Below are 18,676 nucleotides of genomic sequence, written 5' to 3' on the forward strand. Positions count from 1 at the left end.
TAATACTTGTTCAGAAATATGTATAAAATTACCTCTAAATTTCTCACAATTTATAAAATACTGATGTTCAGAAAGCATCTTGATGTGACATATTCTATTCAACAGTAAAAGTTAATCTTGAAAACTAGAAAACGATTTCTTTTTTAATTACTAAGCATTAATTTAAAGAACTATGATAGATAGATCTCATTTTCGTTAAATTTAATTATTCGGTGATTACGGTTATTTATTAGAATATCGCTTAAATGGACTTCATAAATAACAAAAAATAAAATAAAACATAAAATGTTCTGAGAAACTGTAAGTTTTAAAACGATAAAATTATAGTTAAAAATTTAAATTTTTCAAAAATAATATAAAACTAGTTGATAGAATTTTTTTAAATCAATAAGAATGTTTTTTTTAAAATAAACATTTCTCCTTTAGTTTTAAAAGAAATTAGAATTCATGCATCATTATTTCAAAGGTATTGTTTTTTTAAATAATTATTCACCAAAATAAGTGATAATTTTTTTCTATTGGCAACACCCAGCATAGAAACAAGCAAGCAAGTCATTGCGCAGCTCAGGTGACGCATCTTTGTGACGTCATCAAAGGATGTTAGAGGCAGAAGAGAGGAAACCTTTCTCTTCCACAACACTAATATTCTAAATAGTACTTATTTCGACCATCAGCTGTTAGCTTTAGAACATTATTCTGAAAATAGAATTCTGCTTTTACTTCAATTTGCGTTCTCTTTATTGTAACACTGAGGTAGAATAATTTATTATTACGGTAAGTTCAAGAAACGTTTTTGTTGTGTTTAGTATTTGATTGATGACTTTCTATTTATTCTTTTACTATAAGACTTGTTTGAAATTCGTTCTTCGAAATTATTCTGAAATTTCATGATAAATAATTGTTTAACATTTCATTTATTGTTTATTTTAGAGAAAGTAGAGTTATTGCTCAATGGTAGCTAAAGATATCGATTTATAAATCTCATTGATTGATCAAGAAATAACTGAACGATCATTCTAGATTCACTGATTTATTGATTGAAAAATGTATTTTCCTTTGTGAATACAATTAGCTTATAATATCAATTAGGAATAACAAAAGTTTTAAAAATTCGTTGCAATTTGTAAATATTTTTGTGTGTTAAAATAATGTTGTGTTTTATCTTTGTTTTTTGTCTTATTTTGGTAAATTTGTTACATTATAACGTGTGTATGTTTTAAAATTATATTTTTGTTGAAAATTTAGTTTAAGAACTACACTAATTGAATTTTTGGATACGAAATTAAACAGAAATGGATAAATATTCATATTTTATTTAAAAAAAAAATTTATTGCAAGAAGTTTGTGAAGAACGAATGGAAACTCTCTCAGAACTATCACAGTTTACCCAATTTACCAAACTTTATCACATATTTTAAAACCATATTTTGTTGAAATCATTGCAAAAGCACTCAGGTTAAAATAAACAAGCTTTTTGGAGTTCTCATAGAGTCAGAAATATGATAAATGCTATCCATATTGTGGTAGTTTAGACTATATTTTTTTCACAGTGCATCAATATGTCATGTAAAAACAAAGGAGACTTTTCGTAGACAGAAAATATAACACGAATCTTGACATAAGCAAGTTTAATACCGACATAAAAAAGTAAATAATGCATTTTGGACAAAGATAGTTACCTAATAAAACGAAGTAAAAAAAGACTTTTGGGAATGAGAGGGCATAAACTTGATATTAAAATTTGTTTAGTTCGTCATAATATGCCATATTATATGCAGAAATTCAAGAATAACACCGATTACTCAATAAGAAAAATAACTAAATTTCAAATATTTATACAGTAGGAAGTATTTTCGATTTTTAGAATATTTCATTATCAATTTTCAAAAATATTTCATTCATGTTTTACGTCAAAAACTCTATTTTTTTCATAAAAATATTTTTAAAGAAGCTTATTTTTAAAAGAGAACTATGTATAATACATTTTTATACAATTTCATATTTGTTTATTAATGCTCGCTGAATTTACGCGTAATCGATTTCGCGTAAATTGATTGAGTCTGTTTGAATTTATTTCTTAACTACAATATACAGTTAAGTTTTATAAAAAAATTTCAACATTCCGAAGGAAATTAATACTGAATTAAGCACATGGATGTTTATTTAATATTCTTTTCGATACGTATTTAATTTGTGTAGTCTAGTAGCTACCACATCATTTTTACCAACCTACATTATTAATCGGGTAACGCGCTGGTCACTTAAGGAGAGCTGGGTCAGCCAGCATAAATTCGGAGGGTATTGCGCTTACTTTCAAAACCAACGAAATATTTTGAAATTTTGACTATGATGTGTTCTTTCATAACCACTGATTACGGTTCTAAAATGAAATATTCCTGTTCGATTCATCAATAAACTTCGGTTTAACCGTGGGAGGCTTTTGGAGTTGAACATTAATTTTCGCATTATCTTTGTATAAATGATTTTCATAATTGCGTGCAAATTTTTTTTGACTTGCTTAAATAGCTCTAAAAATAGCCTAAATGTTTGGGATCATATTTTCAAGATTGCGGCTGCACTCCATACATTGAAAATGAAGAATCCAAAATCCATTTTTTATTTTTTAAAAAAAAGATATGTTTATTAGAGGAAATACGTTTTTGTGTCGGATTTCGTATCTTAAAATATTTCCTGGTCTACGTATGGAAATTGAGTCTTAGTATGTGACAATCCGATTATTACATGAAAAGTTCATTAGGTGTTCATTCTTACTCATTGCATGGGTAATATTTTACGTACTGTACATTTACGTATCTATTTCCTTTAACTTTGGACTTCGTTTTGAAAAATCTGTTAGTGACACATTTTATACCATTTGTGATTGTTAAAAAAAATTCACTCGTTTCAAATATTAAAAGTTAATGAAATGTTTTCAAATAAATCGACTATGAGCTTAATTTATTTCAATGATAAACTGATTTTTTTAATGATAAGGTATGATAAGCGATTATAGTGATTTTTCTTTTGCTTTTTTCCTTTCGACGAATTCCAAATTACAGCAACACATTCATTTATTAAACTGCATGAAGGAAAAATTCTTTGTTTGGTACATGTTACAATTTGGAATGTAAGGAAGAAGAATGTTTTTATTGGCTCATTCTTCAGCGCAAAAAGTTTTTGTATCACTGAAATTGCTTTTTTTCCCTACTAAGTATGACTGTTACTAATTCAGAGCAGTTACTGATGAGGGAGGAACTGCTATGTTCTCCAGTTTTTATAGCCCTTTTCCTCCCCTTATTGTTACATCTATTTCTAACTGATGAGTTGTTAGACTATTTCCAGCACCATATCAGCAATTCTTTTAAGTGATAAGAAAATGATTTTTTATTCTTAGAGAAAGTTATTAAGTCATCGTGAATTTCGACAGATATTTGTCTGGAATTGGCCTGTTCTAAGAGATTTCAGTCAAGCAAACAGTTTTAGTCTTAGGTTGTTATGAATCACTAATAAACAGTTAGTAACCTTGTTAAATATCATGCTTTGAGGCAAAATAGCTAAACATTTTATATCTGTCTCTAACGCGCGTTTGCAAATTAAGACATAATTTGAATTATGGTTCTAAAAATGGGTCATTTTATGTCAAGTTCACCATGTTTAGATCAAGGCTGCGGGGTTAGATGTTTCGATATTATGAAAATTATTTAGACAAATATTTATAATTATTCTAATAGAAATATCATTTGAATTAATACTATGACAATTATTTAAATTATGACTTATTGTAAATTTAAATTTATCACGCTTGAACGTTTTTGAGCCTATGAAACTGAACTATTGAAAAAGAATTCAGGAAATCATTTAAACGGGTGAAAAATCGATATTAAATAATGAATTATTATTAAATTATAGTTTAATTAATTATAATAGTCCTAAACCAATAAGTTAATTAATAAGACTATACAAATGAATTTGATGAATCATTTGTAATAGTTTCTTCATTCACGATACTATATAATTTTTGTCTTAAGGCGTTTATATGTGAGCAAGAAAGAGTAGTGAGATATTGATATCTAGCCAATTTTCTATAATAGTTTTGCAAAACTTCAATATTTTGTACAATAGTATTTTTTAAAATTTATGTATTAAATAAAGTATATTATAAATAAAAAGTATATTATATTTAAAATACATAAAAAGTAGAAATATATAATTTAAACTTAAAATTTATTTAGTAAGGTTAACACTTTTTTAAAATTAGATGGAAAATTTATTTTAAAAAAATAAGTTGGAGTTGGAATCGGAGAAAGTTTCTCAGGAAAGTCCGGAGTCGGAAATGAATATTTCAACTACTGACTCCTCAACTTGAGTTTATATTCAAATTTTAATTTTAGCTAAATTCATTAAACAAATTTTACTTTTACTAAATTTCAGATGAAAAAACTTAAAAAAAGCATAATTAAGTAGCACAGTATAAAGAGTTGTGTCGAAGCAAAACATGAAGAATAAATTGTTTAAGTTTATTCTCATATAATTGTAGCTTGTTGATTCTAATGTGCAAATTTTGTGGCAGAGCTGTGTACTAAATGAAATGATTTAAAATTAACAATGATGCGGGGCGGAATACTGCCTTATTTGGAGTGGAATGACTCAAGTGGTTAAAAAAAATTATAGTTATTAATTAAAGATGTAAAACAGCAGCTGCATATATAAATTTATAATCATTATGTAGCGAAATGTATCACATTTAAGTTGGTACTATAGAAAAAATAGCATCTATCCCCCCCTCCCGAAAAAAAACTTACATTTTTTGGATTTTAGATCGGACATTAGCATAATATTTTCAAAACTTCTGATTTTGACATGAAACCTTTATACTTCGTATTTAAATTTAATCCTCACATAAAATTTATTTTTCATGTACGTGAAAGCTCGTACAAAAATTTTAAAGCTATGACCAAAAAAATTACTATAAATAAAAAACATGAATTTTGCCGATTCTTTAACCCATTCTAGGCCGGCAAAAGGAGATATGCGAGTTATAGCAAACTTCCAGAGAATGCGTACTAGAGTATGTACACGTACTAATACGAGATGCAACACGAGAGTACCAAATTGAGATCTCGCCTGCGTGATTATAGGCCGTTTGAGCCACAAAGGCTGGTCTCATATGATACTGTGTACCGTGAAAGAAGAATCGTTTGATCACGTTTCTATGGTCACAGACCTGAATAGGTAAAATAATTTCTTTATATGGAAAAACTATGCTTTATAAATAGCTTTCCGATACTTTTATTTATTACAAAAGTGATTTTCCCTAATCCACTAAAATGCACCTTGACATGTTTTTTCCTATAGGTTTTTCAAATATCTCTATTTCCAATTCTTCTTGGCATTGTCATTAAAAATAACTAGTATGAGGAAAGAGCTTTACAATAAAACTAGAATTTAACTTTATGACTCTTCATAAATCATGATACATTTTTCAAATATATAAAGGTATAATAGGATTCAACATAGCAATCAGGAAACGCATTTACCTTCCTTGAAATGAATGTTTAATTTAGAGAAATGGAACTGTTTTTATTGGATACGTCTTGTCTCCCAATTCATGCGAGATGGAAAAAGAGCAAACATGACTGTCCCTTGTCCCTAGAAGCCCATAGCAACGAGGCATTTGGCCACAACACAAAGAAATTTGAGGTAAGGTCTTCATCGAAGGAGAATTCCAGATGTGTTATAGTCATAATTTAGAATCATCGGAGGGGAACGTTATTTTCAAGTGAGGTGAGAGTGACTCACCGTTTATTGTGTGTATACCATTTGTAGTAAGCTGTTTTTTCTTCTTTATGATGGCTGTTGGTGGAAAATAGGCTTAATTTTTTTATGTAAATGCTCACTCTTCGAATGCCCGGACGTTTTTTTAAAGTCGTTAACTTAACCTGAAGTATAAGAAAGAATTACTAGAGCGGAAGTAATTTGAAACTCGTGATGGCTTAAATTTTTTTATAATACTACAAAGAATCTTTTAAGTATTCTTGAAACTTTTTTGAAACTTGAAAACAATTTACGCATTGAGTTATTTAAATTTTAAAAATTTTTTTAATCATTTCTTCAACTCTGATTTCCATATCTTTCTAACCTTGGAATATATTTTTAATTCCAGTACTGAAATCTGAAATTGTTCATTCTTTATAAAAATTATGTTCTAAGCTATATGCAATTAGTTAGATTAACAAATAAGGTACTAAATTTATAGCATTAACTTTGAGCTCACTGCATTTTTTTATAAAATGCTTAAAATTGCTTGGACTGGTGCATATTTAAAAGTATGAAGTTTATTTCAAGTTTTGGGATAATCACAAAAAAGAGCCCCTGTGATTTTTAAAACATATTCATGCTAAAGGAATTAAAAACATTTATGAACGATAGACATCAAATTATTTATTGCTTCAAATATAGTTCATGAAGTTTTATGTAGGTCAAAGTAATCAGGAAAAATTATTTAATTAGTCGCTCATCACATGTGCGCTTTCCCAATTTGCCATTAATTAAAAATTATTATCTTTCTCCTTCCCTCACAGAAATTTTAACTAAAAATAACAGCTGACCATGCTATTTGATCTTACAATTTTTTTTTCATTTCATAAAAAAAGAATTATTTCAATTCATTTATATTGACATAATTAATTTTTTTAATAATTAATATTTAATTTTATGTCAATTCAATAAACTTAATTTTAAACGTTTCAGCTTTTCGTCAATAATTCAATCTGAATTTTCACGAGTAAAACACTCAAAATCCTTTGCTTTTTAAAAATGTGCAATGTAAGATTTTTAAATATAACTAATGTAAATAGAAATATTAGTAAATGTAAATAGAAATACTTAGAAAATAATTTATTTTTTAACATTTTTATTCTTATTCAAGCGGTTTGTTTTGTTGGAGAACTTCAGATATTACATTAAACTTAGAAATTATTTCTAAATTATTTCAAAAATTTATGTAGATATTGCCGAAGACAAAAAAAAATAAAAATAAAATTGCCCTCTAAAATTGCCATTAACTTTGCAAGACTAAATCCCATGATAAAAACTATTAAATCACTTTTTTATTTAATAAATTACTATACTTAATTTTCTAAGATATTTAACAGCTGTTGCAACAAAAGAAATGACAAGGGTGGTTTCAAAACCTAATTATAGACTAAATTAACCGCAGCACTTATTAATATTTAGCGTCCTTTGCTTTGTAATAAAGCTTCGAGAACTTAAAATTAGCTAAGAATAGAACCAAAATCTCAGGAATTTTAATTTGCACAATGATTTTTTTCCTTTTCCTAAATAAGGAGTTTCATAATTTGTTTGCATTTTTGTCATAAAGTTTTTTTTATTTAGATATTTTGCGTTAATTTCGTATTACGTTAATTAAATTTTTCTACCATAAATTTTTATAATGGTTTGACACTTCTTTAAAGAAAATAATTCCAACACTCATAAAAAAAGACGAAAATAATTTTTTATGTAATTTTAATTATAAGCCTTTTTTTAATCAAATTTTGTTTTCGAATAAAGGTTTTGTTTCTACTCAACAATAATAAGGACGAAATATCACCATCCATCTTAATATTGTGAGCTGTACTAAATGAGATTACTACCCACATTTGAAATCTATTACATTGAAAGAGATAATAGGATTAAATTTTGAAAGGATATTCAATTTATCTCGATTATTTGAGATGTGATCTTACATAAAATTTAAAGGCAATACATTATTCCGAGCGTAATAGTCTTGTATTAATTTGTCTATTAAATTAATGTGGTAAATTAATGTTTGCACATTAAATTAATGTATTAATTAATTTGTATTAAATTCACCTGAAATAGTAAAAGGTTCTGAATAGTAAAAATAATTTAATAAAAATTAATAAATATGAGGTTGAATATTAAAAAAAAACTTTTTTTTAATATTAAGATTATTATAATTGCTCGATCAGAAATCTTAGTTTCGCAATATGTATTTGCAAATATAAATTAATTTACAGGCAAAAAGTTAATATTTAAAAAAATCACTGAATTTCATTTTTAGTTATAGGTTAGAAGTTAGCACTAAAAGAAATTACGGCTAATAAATTTGTTTGCCGTATATTAGTATAATATTACCAGACAAAGGGCTTCTGTAAAACTTCAAAGGAAAAACTAAACTAAATTTAAATTAAATTAAATAAATAGAGAAAAAGCTGATAATTTTTTTTAATTTGACAACTAAGTTTAACATTGAGGTCTACCATTTGTCTAACTAAATTAAGCAAACAAAATAAATGAATTAATAAAAAAAATTCTAAATTGGCAGTAAATTAATTTTTTATATGTTTTCATATCACTTCTATCATAAAGGAACACTGAAAGAATTAATTTTATCATTAAGTTTAAAACCCATATAAATAAATTTAAATTAAATGAAATAAATTGAGAAAATGCTGATAATTAGTTTTTTAATTTGACAACTGAGTTTAACATTGAGGACTACCATTTGTATAACTAAATTAATTAAACAAACTGAATGAATTAATAAAAAAAATTCTAAATTGGCTGTAAATTAATTTTTTGCATGTTTTCATATCACTTCTATCATAAAGGAACATGCAAGGAATTTTTCTGTCATTAAATTTTAAACCCAGATAGTTGAAATAAAAACAGAAAATAAGCTCATTTTTTATATTTACCATGCAATGTGATAACAATACGTGATCTCCGAACAATATTGTACAAGGAAGAGTTAAATAAAATATTTTATAATAATAGTTATAATTTTGATTCTCAGAGTATATTTTAATTCATTTATTTCCTTCATTCATCGCAAGTTAACATCCAGTGCTAAGGACAGACAAAACACCAATGATTTTCAACTTTTAGAAGTACCATTTCGTTCAAACTTGATTTGCTCTCATATGGTTTGTTTCACTTAAGTTACTTTTTATAAACATAGAAAAAATAAAATTTCCACTATAGCAGTATTTAAAATAAAAATCTATATCAGCTGTAAACCGATTCCTCTCAATAGAAAGTTTTTAAGTTTTCGTATGAACAATAGTGCTCATAATAATAATTTATAAATACAATTAAAAATTATTCAAATTTAAAAGTGTTAATCTATCAATATCGGAATGAGTTTTCTAATAACTAAAAAAAATATATATTCTTACTAATAACTTGAATTCAATTTAGTATGGTTTCAAATGGAATTGCAGGTGTTCTTTATCAGTAATTTATAAAGTAACTCTTACAGTTTTGTTATCAGGTTAGTCGCGCTAAAAAAATACAAGCGCAGCTGGTTCATGTTAAGTATAACCTTACAAAAATATGAATATTAAAATATAAATAAAAAAGATTACATAACTTAAGGCAAATTACTTTGTCCATTTCAAGATGCAATAAGTCTAGTGAATGTATTATTTTTCCTGTCTTGTCTGAATTTTAGTACTTTCTTCTAATTGGCTGCAGAAGTAAGTTGGTGGTTTACCAATTTTTGAGATTAGTTTGAATAAGATGAAAGCAAATTAAAAAATTTTTTTAATGAGAGAAGTTGTCCTCCAGAATCATTTAAGTACTACGTAAGCATATTTTTGATAATAATTGAATCTCCCACCCTTGACAGCAAAAATAAGAAAATCACCACCCCCTTCTATTCTATACCCCCTGATTAAAAATTTGAATTGACTATTCTTTAGGAATCTTTTGTGCCAAAAAATGGTTCATCTTTGAAATTTTTCAAAGATATTTTTTTTACAATTTTTTCTTTCCCCTAATTCACTTTTCATTCTAAATTCGGATTTTTTTCTCGTGCATATTTTTTGCTCCATTTTCCAATTTTCTTTTTAAAAAAAATTTTAAATGCAAAGAGATTTCAGTCCTACGTAAGGATTGCTTATACCCTTTCTCCCTCTTATTGTCAGCAAAAATATGTGAATTATAGCCCCCACCCCAGTTAGATGCTAATATAATATTTGAACAGCCCCCTTTATGAAATAAGGTGTTCATATATATCTATTTTTTTTCTCCAAAAAATACTAATAAATATTATAATTTCAAGGAATACCTCTTGTTCGCTGAGTTCGCCAATCCTTGGAATTGATAGCACCAATAGTTTAGAGCTGGTTCACAATCAGAGGTTATTAAACACCATTTAAACTAGAATAAAGCTCCAAAATATTACACAATCTGAAAAAATTAATAAGCGTAATTTAAAAAAAATATAAACATAGGTGTCTTTGAATGTTTTTCAGTTTTTGATTTCCCCCGAACTTATAGCTCAGTTCGTTTATATTTTGCATTGCCAACGCGAAAAAAAGAAACTTTTCTTAGATTTTGTGACCACACATAAGTGATTTTTTATTTGTTGTATAAGTAAAATTTTTTGTTTAATTCATCAATGACAGGCTTTATATTTTGTAGTCATTCAAGAAGTATCCTTATAAAAAAAGTCGTAGTGCATTTACGTTTGAAATTAAGTGACTGTTTACACTGATGGTCAAAACTAACAGAATATGTTAAAATTTACTGTATTTGTAGCTAACCTTGCAGCCATTTCATTATGTCCTTTTATTATGATACCTTAGAGAATGGCAAAAAAATATTTATTCGGTTAAATTTAATATTCATTTTTTTTATTTTTTACTAAATGTGTGGTAACTAGAACTATAATTTTGCGAACCAGAATTTTCGAAAACCGTTATTACATAAACGAAAAGTTATCAAATGAACAATTTAAATACTGTATATTTTGGCTTTATGAACCAGAATTATGATTTTGTTTACTAGAAATGTCATCACCATACGGAACGGTAGTTCCACCATAACTTTTTTCTCCGTGTACTGTTGTTAGTTATAAGAATAGTTTAAAAAATAGATGGCATGTTGCAAATCTCAATAATGCTTTTATTAATAATTTTAAAATCGTCTCCTTTTTGCTTGACATGATTGTCCTGTTTCCACAACACTCCCCGAAAACCGTTCTAACGTTGAACACAAATATCGGTACTTGAGGCTCAATATCGTGCAACGAAATATCGTGAAAATTTGAACTATTTTTTGATTCGTTTATCATGCTAATCACGTAGAAGTAAAAATAGAAAATAGTGTAAAATATGATTTCTTATAGTAAAAGATATGATTAAATATAAATAAATTAGTAACAGATATGATTTCACAAAATATAATTTCTAAGTGTCTTTTTTTGCTAAAACTTTTACTGTTAGATATTTAGAAACATGTTAATCTATCTTATATTTAAAAAATAAATAAGTAAAAAATGCATAAAAATGAAAATATTAAAAATAATAAAATTTATGCATACTTGCCGTTTTGGTGGTTCCTATTTCTTTATAAAAATAGCAAATTTTTAGCTGAAGGCTTTACATATTTGCTTAAATAAGCTTGATTTATTAAAATTTGTTATAATTCTTAGATTTCAGTACTGTTTTTGAACTATACTTATAATAAATTACATAAATAAATAACCTCAATTAAATGCCGGACTTTTATCAAAAATTGTGTAGATTAACATTTCTACTCCAGCAATAATTCTTAAATTACATAACAAATAACTAGAAATATTAATTAAAAAAAATTTTTGTGAAATTATATCTGGACCTGCACGTTTTATAAATGTAAAATAGTAATGGCTTATTGTTAGATATCTGAAAATAATTTCTTAGCACCTGTATTTCGTTTACCTTATATTTGAGGGTGCTAAATCCATATTCGCTAAAAAAAGTATGTTTATTAAGGAAATGTACTGTTTTTTTTAAAAAACTTAATTAGTAATTATTAACAGATGTTTTTCAAAATTAATTATTACATCAGGCCCAAAATTATTTTTTCAGTGCGAATTTTTATTTTATTTTGCCATTTTCATATCACGCAGCATTAAAAACCTTAACGAGTTCCCATTATAAAAAAACACTGAATTGATTACTGTAATAATGAGATTCCACATAAATTTTTTTTATGCTAACCTATATTCGTTTTTATTAACTATTTTAATAGCATGGTGAATCCCATTATAACATTGAAATGAGAAGCAGCAAATTTCTTTCATTGTTCGTGAAGGAATGACGTGCTTTTTATCGTTTTCTGCTTCCCTCTTCATTTTGACTCACGTATAATTTGACCGGAGTTTACCTATTGATTTTCTTTGCAATTACATATAAATGTAATTTTCTCTTGCTTAGCAAAACGAAAGAAAAAAAATTGAAGAAGGATTTCTGTAATTTTTACAGGAATTTATAACGTAATATTCTTTGAAGTCTTATTCTTAATGGATTAGTTTAATTTTTCTTTTCTGTAGACGTCGCCAGTATTTAATACTTGTTTTGATTAATCAAAGCTAATTTTTCGAAGTGAGTCAAAGTTGGATGCTTTTAAAATAGTTTAAAAGCTTTTAGATGAAACGATCTTTTGTAAATAATATATTTGTTCATGTATCTGTCCATAAAGGTTCTAAAATTTTATTGCTTTGAAGTATTTCTCGATGAAACGAACTTTTTTGTACATAAAATCTTACTTCTACTTGAAAGATTTATGTTAAATTAATTACTACTTCGTGATATTATGTGCACTTTGACAAAACTTTAATTAGATCAAATCAATAGATTTTTCTTGTTAAAAAATCATTACTATGCTCAAATAAATAGTTTATGTTGTGTTCTTATGCACAAATACATGTTTTTTAATTAAGAAATCTTGATTTAAAGCATTTTAGCTTTAGATTGTTTGTATTTCTTATTGACATTAATAGTTTTAAAATTTTTTACAAATACTATATTGCTGTATTAATGAGTTTTAATTTCCAAAATTGTATTAATGTGATGTAAATTGCAGCACATCGGCAAAAATGATTTCTTAACCTGTTTTTTAGTAGTTATTGAATACATTTCTATTCAAATTTTAATAAATTTTAACCCTACATTTGCTTGTAATAAACAGTTTTAAATGCAGTAAGATGTATTGTTATAATTTATTTTTAGTATTATGTCAATAATAAATATATTTATAAAATTTAACTTAATATAAACTGATTTCCTTGAAGCAAAAAAAATTTCCAAACCTTGCATTCGGCATAAAAAAATAAAATAAAATAAAATAAAAAGTTAAAATTGGTGTAAAGTACAAAACTCTTCTCAACTATGCTTAAAAAGCATAAGGAAAAACGCGAACATTTCTGAATATTTTTATCTGTGTCATTTATCGCACAAAGCGCTTAAAAATATTCTAAAATATTTAAGAATTGTTTTGTTTATTTATTTATTCATTATTACACTAGAAAAACACACTGGCCGTGAGCTATTTCTAAGATTCATTCCATCTGTTGATCCACTCGAGGTTAAATTCGATATTCAATCAATAGTTCTCAAGCACGTGATGAAAATTCCTTTTTTTATTTTTTAAACTACCATTTCAAACCATTTTTAGAGTCCTTTAGCAATCAGTCATTAGAATTTTACAATTCGGAAGAATTAATGTAAGTATTATTCTATAAGCAAAACGTTATTAAGGTTTTTAATAATAATGCAAAATTAAAAAAATAGGAATTTATTACTTCTTTTTTCTTAATATGTAGGTATTTGAAAATATTTACATTTGAATGAATCATAAATTAAAGTGATTCTGTTATGATGAGTTACAAGGAACTTAAATTTATAAATTTCTGTTCAAGAAATTATATTGTAGACTGGTGTTTATTCAATGTATTATTATTATTTTTTTGTGTATGTTGTGTTTACTATAAGAGAGTTAATTTTTTTATCATTCTCTTTTAAACTTAACTCGATATTTGTTAGATCTTACTATATTACATCTCTGTTCTTTGATTTATTGAAATATAAAAAGTTTTAATACTTTTTAGACATTAAATCATATTTGATGTATATTATTTCATTTCTGCCGTTATTACTCAAACTTGTTCATGTACTTTTCTTGTTTGTTTTAACCAAGATTTTTTCAAAATAAATAAATAAAAATAGATGAAAATTTAATCTTAAGTTGTATAGATCTCCAAAAATGTTGGAAATGAAGCTAATTATGAGTCACAACGTTCAATAATAAAGATAGCCGAAAAAACATACTTTAACTTATATAGAACGTAACTTGGGTATAAATATAAATGCTTCTTTGTTTTTATTACATACATTCTTTTAGTTTCAAATAATTTCGCCAATGATGCACACATATTAAAATTTTCCTACTTACATGGATTTTTGCTGGTTATAATATAAAATAAAAAAGCAGAATATTTATATGTATGTGTGTATGCACTTTCGAGCGTTTGCCTTCCAATGAGGTGAACTGGGTTCGATTCCCAGCGAAGGCTAGTCGATATGATTTCCGCCCCGACTTGCATCGACCACAGTGCTGACGCAAAATATCCCTTGTGGTAGACGGATCATGAGTTAAGAGTCCTCTCGCCGTCAGGCTAATCGAGGAAGGTTTTTGTGGTTTTCCTCTCCATGAAACTCAAAACTCAAATGGGCAAGTTCCTTTAAGAAGTCCTCCATTAAGGCAAATTCTTCCCAATCCAAGAGTTCCTTTGTCTTCTGAATTGGGTTCGAAATTACAAGCTACGGAGTTGAACATTAGTAGCTGTAAACTCAAAATTGGGGCCTGCTGTTCAACAATGGTTATAAAAAAATATTAAAAAAGTATAATAAAATAAATACATGATGGTTTCAGATAGCTTTCAAAATGCTAATTTAGTGACGTCGATTCCATATTCCATTTAAGTTGATCAGTTTAAATTAATACCTCGTAGACGTAAAAGTATTGTAATTAAGTTGTTCTTTTTCTTTAATAGAAGAACCCGTTACAGTTCGATGGGTTTTTTAAGCAGGCAGACAGTACTCCATCTCATATATGATCGGTCTTTATTTTTTACTGCAGCAAGTTTTCTAGTTTGATTGTTAAATAAATCACGTTCGGATCGGCAATTCACGTGAACCGAGTATGACTATTAATTAATTTATTCTAAGCAAGTCGGGATGTGCCACAATCTTGCAAGGGAAACCGTTGCATAACATGTTATTCACACAGCTGTTTGCCAAGAATCACTCACCCTAGATTGGCACATGAAAAGAAAATTTCATTTTTTTTAAAGCTTTTTCGACACAACCTCTGGATAAGAGTCAACCGGATTTCGTTGCGTAATTTCGCATCCTTTTTTTATGCGTCAAAACAAGTGTGTTTTTGGTTATCTGTTGTTAACTGTTTCTCTGTTGCCAACTGTTACTTTCTTTTTGCTGACATAGAGAATGCCCACTTATAAATCACGTGATTTCGGAAATCAATTGTTTCACTGCTGAAAAAAAAACTCTTTTAATAGTTTCCGTTCCAATACCGTCCGAGTATTGGCGGACACCCAGATGAAATTAAAGCGAAAAACAATGTGAGAAATGAACAATCAAGTAAAGAACAATGAAATTCTACTCGCAGTGTGTCTATTAAAATCATTAAATATAAACGCACACCTGTTTATAGTATTTTCAATAGTGTTTATGTTATCTATTTTTAATAATACATAAAAACGAATCTTTTTATCTAAAAAGTGATCTAGCGACTTTTTTTCTGTTTGAAACTATTATAAGAAATTGTAGATTGATGAAATCAAATGAAGAAAAATATGCAATAAGATTAATCAATAGAACTACTCTTTGGAATTTTATATTCCTTGTGTCTGTAAAAACCTTTTTACATAAATCTTCTCTGTAGCTTAATAGTTTTCATTCAAAACATTTTTCTTTATGAAAAAAAATAATATTAAATGTGATTAAACAACGTTTTTTACCTCTCTCGGCCAGAGCAATTTTCCCTCTTTTTTCACTTTTTTATTTTTCATTTCCTGCTTCACTCTCGGCTACCGCAGTTTTTCTAGTTTCTTTATTCACCTTTATTTTTAATTTTTCTTGAGCAATTGTACTCTTTCTGCTTCATATCATTTTTGTTTTCTTCATAGACGTCAAGCGAATCTTGAAAATGGGCGCTCATCCTTGAGCGCTCGAAACATACCGACTTTTAATACCATCTTAACATATTTTGAAAGCCAATGAAGTTTTCAATTAAGTATAAGTAAAATAGATATTTTTATTTCAAAGCAACTTAATTATTTTGCTCGTTCGTTAAAACCACTTAAAAGAAACTGCAGTATTTTTGTTTATGAATGAAAGTATTAAATGCAGTGAGAAAAAAAAAGTAGGGTCAAAACCACCAAAACAGGGTAAAATTTACCGTGGTTCTATGGTAAACTCAAAAAGCAACAAAGATCTTTGGTAATAATTTTGGAAAAATTAACAATAAAATATAGTTTTATAATAAGTGATAGAATTCGGCCTTAGTTTCTAAGTTGAAACAAATATGCAGGATTTAATGACTCAAAGTACCCTCTATATGGTCCAATTTGGAACTGACTCTTCTTTCAGATTTAACACAAACCAAACTTTCAACTTTTTTAAACCTTTACACCTTTATGAAAATGAATAATTCATTTCATACGACAAAATTAGTACCTGCTTTATAGAATGATATACTTAACTTCATAAGGTTTTTCTTTACTGCAACAAACCAAACATTAATTTACTATCATGAAAGAAAGTATTTGCTTTTTATTTTAATTTCTTAAATGTCTTAAAGCTCCTTTGTTTTTATTTTTCTCCTCTATAATGCAGTGTAGTTTCTGAAATAATGAATGATTGGGTGAAAAACTACAACATCTCCTGCGTCTAGCCATGTATTTATAAATCTTCAGTTATTTTTGAGACACTGACTGTGGAAGATGTTGTAAAATAGCTCACTTTCTGAATGTTTTTAATGTCTGGACGACTTTCGCCAAGAAAGCAATAATAGTCATCTTTATATAATGACAATTCGGAAGAAATTCTTTTTTAGTAAAACAATTAAGCAATCTGTTACCATTACTGAAAATAATGAAATATATCATTTTATCACTTAAATTAAAATGTACATATGTACAGTTCGCAATATAAAAGACTAAACATTCTGAATAACTTTTGATCGAATGATCGGATCTTCATGTACTAAAACGCAATCTTAATGGATCATCGAACTAATGTCAATTATGCTAATTAATTAGTGCGATTATTTTAAGTCATGAAATCAGACACAAACATTGCTTTTTTCTTCGGATTTGGATTCTTGATTCGACCTTTAAACTGTTCCCCTGTTTAAACTATTAAGGCAATATTTTTAAGATTACGTCTCCTCCAAAATTTTGAGAGTCAAGAATCCAAATCTGTAGAAAAAAAGATACATTGCAAAAAATTTTGGATGAAATTCCGGCAAAAAATACCGGTATTCCGGGTGCTGGTACTTTTAGAGGAAAATTCAATTTTTACGGAACAAAAAAATTCTTATGCACCGTAATTTTTACAGTAATAATTATGTAAAATCCCTGAATCATTCTAAATATTTAAATATTACATTAAAAATTACGATCCGAAATTTTTAATCCGGATTTTCTTACAGTCCGCATTTGCTTATTCAAAGATAGTATGTTTCTGTGTCTGATTTCATAACTTAAAATATCATCTGCACTAATTTATTAGCATACTTAACGTTTGGTATTGAGTTTTACTACGCGAAAATCTGAATCACTAATATTCAGTCCTAGTACGTAAAAATCTAATCAATAGTTTCAAAGTTATTCAGATGTTCGCTTTTTTTCACTAATCTAACCATTTTCAATAAGAAGAACATGATTCGAACTCCTAATTATTCAAAAAACGCTAAACTATTTTTCAAAAGAAGCATACAGATTTAAATCGCTGCTGATTAAACTTTGTTTTCATTTTCTAATTCTTTTTTAAGCTAAGTATTATAAAGAAAATTTTATAAGGTTTAAATCTTGCAGTAAACAAGGTATAGTTAATTAATAAGTTCTGGTTAACTTTTTTAGTTTATACTGAAACTGTACATAAAAATAAGGAAGCAAATATCTTTCAGATCTTTACTTTTCATAAATGAGTATGCTTTGGAGTATTCTTTTTAAGTTCTGTGTTAAAAAATTATATTGTGTGACATTACGTCACTAAATGAATATTACTCGATTTTTTTATTACATTTTATTATCTTACTTTTTTTATCAATTTGCTCAACGTTAAAAATTTTTGAAAAAAAAAAGATTAATTAAGTATAACTTTGGTAGAAATAAAGATTAATTAAGTATAAAGTAAAGTAATTTAATCAAATAATTAAATTTACGTTATTACTGTTACTCTTGTTGCAAAAAACCTAATGATACTGAAAACTATTACTTAGCCATTTAATTATTTAAAAAATTACCATTCTAAGAAAATTATGATTACTAACAAATCGAAGAGGAATTGCAGGGCAAGGGGCAAATAACCATTACTATTTTCTTGATCGTTCATGTAGGTAGGAATATGTTTCTGTGAACCATTGTATTAATTACAGAAAATTTCTGAATTTTGTAAAGTATTTATCTGGAAATAATGCCTATGAAAATTTTAGTGCAAAATTATAACTTTTAAAAGAAATGTGGTTTGTCATTATATTGTTGCAAGCACATCCATTGAATTTCGAACTTGGTTTATTCCCTTAAATATTGCTCTTAGTAAATATTTATAAAAATTTTTAATTGCGCATTTTTATG

The 18,676-nt window shown here is 26.9% G+C and overlaps 1 protein-coding gene across 1 annotated transcript in view; it reads left to right on the forward strand.

Moving 5' to 3' along the window:
* Window positions 1-575: 575 nt before the first annotated feature.
* LOC107453696 (monocarboxylate transporter 12) overlaps window positions 576-18,676 on the forward strand; it is a 36,117-nt gene continuing 18,016 nt past the window's right edge. The window contains exon 1 of the mRNA XM_016070614.3: window positions 576-774. The gene's annotated coding sequence lies outside the window, so the exon portion shown is untranslated. The remainder of the gene's footprint in view (window positions 775-18,676) is intronic.

Source organism: Parasteatoda tepidariorum, chromosome 2 (genome assembly GCF_043381705.1).
Source record: "Parasteatoda tepidariorum isolate YZ-2023 chromosome 2, CAS_Ptep_4.0, whole genome shotgun sequence".
Taxonomy (NCBI): Eukaryota; Metazoa; Arthropoda; class Arachnida; order Araneae; family Theridiidae; genus Parasteatoda; species Parasteatoda tepidariorum.